This window comes from Hipposideros armiger, unplaced genomic scaffold (genome assembly GCF_001890085.2).
Source record: "Hipposideros armiger isolate ML-2016 unplaced genomic scaffold, ASM189008v1 scaffold_715, whole genome shotgun sequence".
NCBI lineage: Eukaryota > Metazoa > Chordata > Mammalia > Chiroptera > Hipposideridae > Hipposideros > Hipposideros armiger.
In genome coordinates, this window is record NW_017732065.1 from 818,934 (window position 1) to 824,933 (window position 6,000).

At 37.4% G+C, this 6,000-nt stretch overlaps 1 protein-coding gene across 2 annotated transcripts in view; it reads right to left on the reverse strand.

The window, feature by feature from the left end:
- The window catches only part of LRRC4C (leucine rich repeat containing 4C), a 712,446-nt gene extending 707,052 nt beyond the window's left edge, over positions 1–5,394 (reverse strand). For both annotated transcript variants that reach the window (XM_019627148.1, XM_019627147.1), the window contains exon 1: positions 5,327–5,394. The gene's annotated coding sequence lies outside the window, so the exon portion shown is untranslated. The remainder of the gene's footprint in view (positions 1–5,326) is intronic.
- Between the last annotated feature and the right edge of the window lie 606 nt (positions 5,395–6,000).

Below are 6,000 nucleotides of genomic sequence, written 5' to 3' on the forward strand. Positions count from 1 at the left end.
GAACAAATGAAACATATCCAACTGAATAACTAAATGGAGCCCAGCGAATGAATGTAACAGAATTTTGGGTCCCTCTAGGTTAGTATCTCTGATATATCATATACATATACATTTGCAAAGATTGGCTGAATAATACACCCAATAATTACAGAAGAGGCATAGATTGTACAGTCATTCAAGTTGCCGCATTAGAAACTGAAGGGCCTCCCAAATGAAGTGAACATCAGTAAGTCTTTCTGTCTCTCCCTGAAGTGTTACTGATTCTGGATTTTTAAAATGTTTTGCTTTGAGATTATTTAAATTTTGCAGATGCCCCTGATAAACAGCAATCATAGGAGTGAGCATCACACAAGCAGTAGAATTCAAATTTTAAGTCTGCACATGGGTCACATTCAAGACTTTTTGCTGTGAGAAAAACAAATTATTTTCTTAAATAAATTATTTATTTTTATATAAAGTTAAAACTAATAAAAAAAACACAGAAAAGTTAATTAAACAATAAATCATTTGGCCCACAAGCTACAAACAATCACTATGCATTGGCCTGATCCCTTTTCACTAAACGTAAGATCTCCTGAAGGCCTGAGCAAGGCGCATGGTCGGAAAACTTCAATGCGTGGGTTTCAGTGCAGGCAGCTCCTGGAAAACGCTGGAAGTAGTGCCCCCAAAAGAGCCTTCGATGATCAGACCTGAGCAAATAACTCAACACAGGCTGCTGATCCATGCGAATTAGAGGGAACAGGGAATCAAACAGGGTAAAAAATAAGAATCTATTTTGAAAAGGCAAAAAGTAATACAGAGAAAAGATGAATGTGGAGTAATTCCTGAGTCTGCTGAGGTTCCTAAATCAGTTTTTGAGAGATTTCCTATCTACTCTTGTGTGCATTTACCGGGTGCATTAAAGGACCTGGAGGAGATTTGATTTTCTTAGAACTAATTTAATCAATGGATATTCTTTTATCAAGGGGTTACCAATAATTTCTAATATGTATGTGTATAAGGTGGGACAATTAAGTTCCCAAATTTGTTGCAACACTGTTGCTACCCTTTTTTGGTATCAGAGGGATTATTCATTATGAATTTGTACCAGCTGAACAAATAGTTAACTAAGTTTACTATTTGGAAGTGCTGAAAAGTCTGCCTGTAAAAGTTAGACGAAAATGACTTGAACTTTTTGCCAACAATTCATGACTCTTGCATCACGACAATGCGCCAGCTCACAAGGGCGCTGTCTGTGAGGGAGCTTTTAGCCAGTAAACAAATAACTGTATTGGAACACCCTCCCTAGTCACCTGATCTGGCCCCCAATGACTTCTTTCATTGGGGACAAAGGAAATGTTGAAAGGGAGACATTTTGATGACATTCAGGACATCAAGGGTAATACGATGACAGCTCTAATGGCCATTCCACAAAAAAAGTTCCAAAATTGCTTTGAAGGGTAGACTAGGCGCTGGCATCAGTGCATAGCTTCCCAAGGGGAGTACTTTGAAGGCGACCGTAGTGATATTCAGCAATGAGATATGTAGCACTTTTTCTAGGATGAGTTTGTGAATTTAATTGTCAGACCTGGCATGTTCATGTGTATATAACATACACATAGATAGATATTTTAAATTATTTAAATAAAGAGATCATAAATATGAAGCACATACAGTATAGCTCATTTAGCATAGTTTTTCGAAATGATTAATTTAATGATTTGAAATGGTTTATAACAGACTAACCCATTAAATTTTCACATTTTTATTTCAGGGACAAACTATTTTACCAAAGGTAATACTAACGTGGTCAGAGCAATCTTAGAGGATCCTTAAGTACTTAAGGTATTAATTCAATCCATTAGTAATAACTGATTAGTAAGCCTTTGTTAAGAGTTGCAGGCTATAACAATGAAAACAGTATATTCCTGGCACAAAAATAGACACGTAGATCAATAGAACAGAACAGAGAGCCCAGAAATAAACTCATGCCTATATGGTCATTTAATCTATGACAAAGGAGGCAAGAATATACAATGGAGGAAACACAGTCTGTTTAATGAGTGGTGCTAGGAGAACTGTACAAATACATGCAAAAAAATGAAACTGGATCACCTTCCTGTAACATATATGAGAATACAATAAAAATTAATTAAAAACTTAAATGTAAGATCTGAAACCATAAAACTCCTACAAGGGCCAGCCGAGTGGCTCAGTTGATTAAAACCTTGCTGAAGAGTGTGAGCTCTGAGCAACAGGGTCGCCAGTTCAATTCACACATGTGCCAGTGAGCTGCGCTCAAGCTGAGCTGCCACTGAGCTGCCACCAGGTGGCAGGATGGCTCAGCTGGTGAGAGCACGTGCTCCTAACAACAAGATTGCCTATTTGAGATGGTGGGCTATGCCCACCCGCAGCTAAAGACTGAACTTGGCACCTTGAACTGAACTTCCACCCAGGTGGCTCAGGGGATAGAGCATGTGCTCTTAACAAGGCTGCCAGTTCAGCTCCTGTATGGGATGGTGGTTACACCCACCCGCAACTAACTGAACACAGCACCTTGAGCTGAGCAGCACAACTGGACTTGCTTGCTGTGCCCTCCACAACTAAGATTGAAGGGCAACAACTTGGCTGTTCCCCTTCACCAACTCCTTAACACTGTTCCTCTCCCCCAATTCCCTAATTTTTAAAAAACAAAAATCTAGGAAAAAAAACAACAAAGCCTCCTACAAGAAAACATAGATAGTAAACTCTCTGACATTGCTCTTAATGATATTCTCTGCTTGGGCAAAGAAAATAAAAGAAAATATAAACAAATGGGACTACATCAAACTAAAAAAATTTGCACAGAAAAAAAAATCAATAAAAGGAAAAGACATCCTACTGAATGGGAAAAGATATTCACCAATGATACATCTCATAAGGGGCTAATATTCAAAATTAAAAACAAACAGACAAAAAACAAACAATAAAAACTTGTACAACTCAACAGCTTAAAGCAAACAAACCAACTTTAAAAAGGGGCAGAGAACATGCATAGACATTTCTCCAAAAAGGACATATGAATGGCCAATAGACATATGAAAAGATACTCAATGTCACTAATCATCAGAGGAATGCAAATTAAAACCACAATGAGATATTGCCTCACACCTGTCCGGATGGCTCTCATCAATAAACCAACAAACAACAAATGTTGGTGAGGATGTGGAGAAAAGGGAACCCTCGTGCACTTTTGGTGGCATTGAAAATTGGTGCAGCCACTATGGAAAACAGTTTGGAGGTTCTTCAAAATAAATAAATAAATATATAGCTATCTTACAAACCAGCAATTTCAATTTTTGGTATTTATCTGAAGAATCTAAAATACTAATTTGAAAAACTATAGGTGCCCCTATATTCACTGCAGCACTATTCACAATAGCCAAGATATGAAAGCGTTCTAAGTGCCCACCAATAGACAACTGGATAAAGAAAAGATGGTACACATATACAATGTAATATTACTCATCCATAAAAAAGAATGAAATCTTACCATTTGAAGCAACATGGCTGGACCTAGAGGGTATTACGCTAAGTGAAATAAGTCAGAACGAGAAAGACAAATACCATATGATCTCACTTATATGTGGAATCTAAAGAATAAAATAAACAAACAAAGCAGACACAGACTCTGAGCTTTAAATTTAAAAAATAAATAAAATGAAATGAATATGTCATCAGGATATAGCGTATATCACAGGGAATATAGCCAATAGTATCACTGTAACTAGACCATTTATAGTATATAAATGTCAAATCACTATGCTGTATACCAGAAACTAATATAATATAGTATAACAACTGTGCTTTAATAAAAAAATGTATATATATATACATATAATCAAAAGAGTGGTGGGTGCTAAAGAAATAAGCAAGTTCATCATCCTGACCTCTAGGGGCTGACTGATGAAGTGATGAGGCATACACAAAGTTCACAATAATTTATATAAATTATAATATGAGCTTTAAGAGAAGAATTTGAAATGTAGCTATGATTGAATAACAGAGAGGGGAGCTATTGTGATTAGTTATTATCTTGGTGAGTGCAATTTAAGTACGCTTAAAGCAAAATGTTAACATTCAGGTAGAGTGGTAAGTAATAGGGTGTCTAAAATGAACTCATTTAATTACTGAGCCCCTTTTCCATATTGTGCTAGGTACTGAAAATACGCTGAACAACAAAATAAAAATAGTGCCTTCTCTTGTGGAATGTCCCACCAATTGGCAAAGTACGTTAACAGTTCTATAGCGAAGTCTGAATGGGAAAAGGAGGCTAAGTTAGAGTGGGGAGATGGGAAGAGTGAGGTGAAGGTTTGTTATGATCTGATTTGAATTGCTTGAATTGGCCCAGGACAAGGTAAACGTGAGCATGTGTGGGTTTTGCCTGTGTGAAAGGAACCCAGGAAATGGAGAGATTAAATCAGGGATGAATAGTTGATTTAAGAAAGCTGATCAGGAAATACAAAGTGTTAAAATTAAAATCTATTATTTGGGGAAACAAAATATAGATGATACATACACATCACATTTCCTCATCCTTTCTAGAAAGCAGGACGTTGTTTCATCTGAAACTGAGAAAGTCTGGGGAAGATTTGAATTTGAGAAGAATGGAGATTTTGAACAACCAGGAAAGGGCTGGGACGTTTTAAGTCGCTGAATTCCCCTCAGGACCAGGTAGGGTCAGGCAGCAGGGAAATGTTGAATGTCTCTGATGTGTCAGCAAACATGCATGATCCTGGACTGCATGGAGCATTTGAGCTAATGACAGATACAGAAAACAGTCAAATAATTACACAAATAAGCACCACCTTGGCAATTGGTAAGGTAAGCATGGCAGGGAATAAAGTTGATAGCAAACAAGAAGGTTAGAGAGAACCCATTGCAGTTGGCTGACTGCAGATTTAGGGAGCAAATAAAACTAAATGTGGCATCCAGTAGACCAGAATGGCTGAGAAAGACCAAAGGGTGATAAAGAATGAGTTCAGTAGGAGTCAGGGAACAGTAGAATGAGTGGGAATATATGCAGCGGCGGACAGAAAGCCAGCTTTCAACGTTTTTTAAGAAGCACTGCAGCATGAGTGACAAAGTGGCTCCAGGCAAAAATTCAATGTGTGTGCCTAGAGGAGAAATGGACCCCTGGCTGCGTGCACGCACAAATCCCAGTCTTATCAGGGAGAGCTCGCTCAGGACAAGAATCGGGCAATTCACCATATTAATTAATTCACAATCTACTCCAAGGTGCTTCAAGTACATACAAGACAATTTCCTTTCCACTATTATTTTTTAAAGATATGCATGTCGTACTCACATACATTCAGTGTGTCAGATGTTCCAGCTCATTCGGCCGCACTCTTATTGGATGATCTTGCAGTCTCGCAATATAGAGAACCATTTCTAGGAGAGAGATGACAGTAAAACATGGCATTACACTTAAGGGAGTTAGAAAATAGCCAAAGCAAAAGTATTTGAAATTAAAATCTACTTAATGGAATAACCTAGAGGGAACAATTTGTACTTCTATATATTTATCTAAGGGTATATTCATTTTACAATATGTCATGCTTCAGGCTTTTCCAAAAAATATAAAAGGTTTTTAAAAAAATTATAGTAATCATAATATTTGGTTCTAGATGAATATCTCTCTTTACCAAATTTTTCTTTCTATTGGATTGTAGAGCAAGAGTTTATATATAGGAAAAAAGGTGTATCTACTGCTATTTTACCCCCATCTTTCTTTGTACACTCTATTCTAGTGAAGTGAATGTATTCCTCATTCCTGAACAAGCTTTGCCTTCTCATGCCTCTACGTCATTGCTCATGACAACTTATCTGCCTGGAATAATACTATTCTTTTGTCCACTCCCTTTTCCCACCCAGCAAACCCATAGTCATTCTTTAATACCCAGCTCAAATATGGCCTTTCCCCCCCCCCCAAATCCACCCATCAAAATTCATCTCTATTTCATCTGTATTCCCAGACTG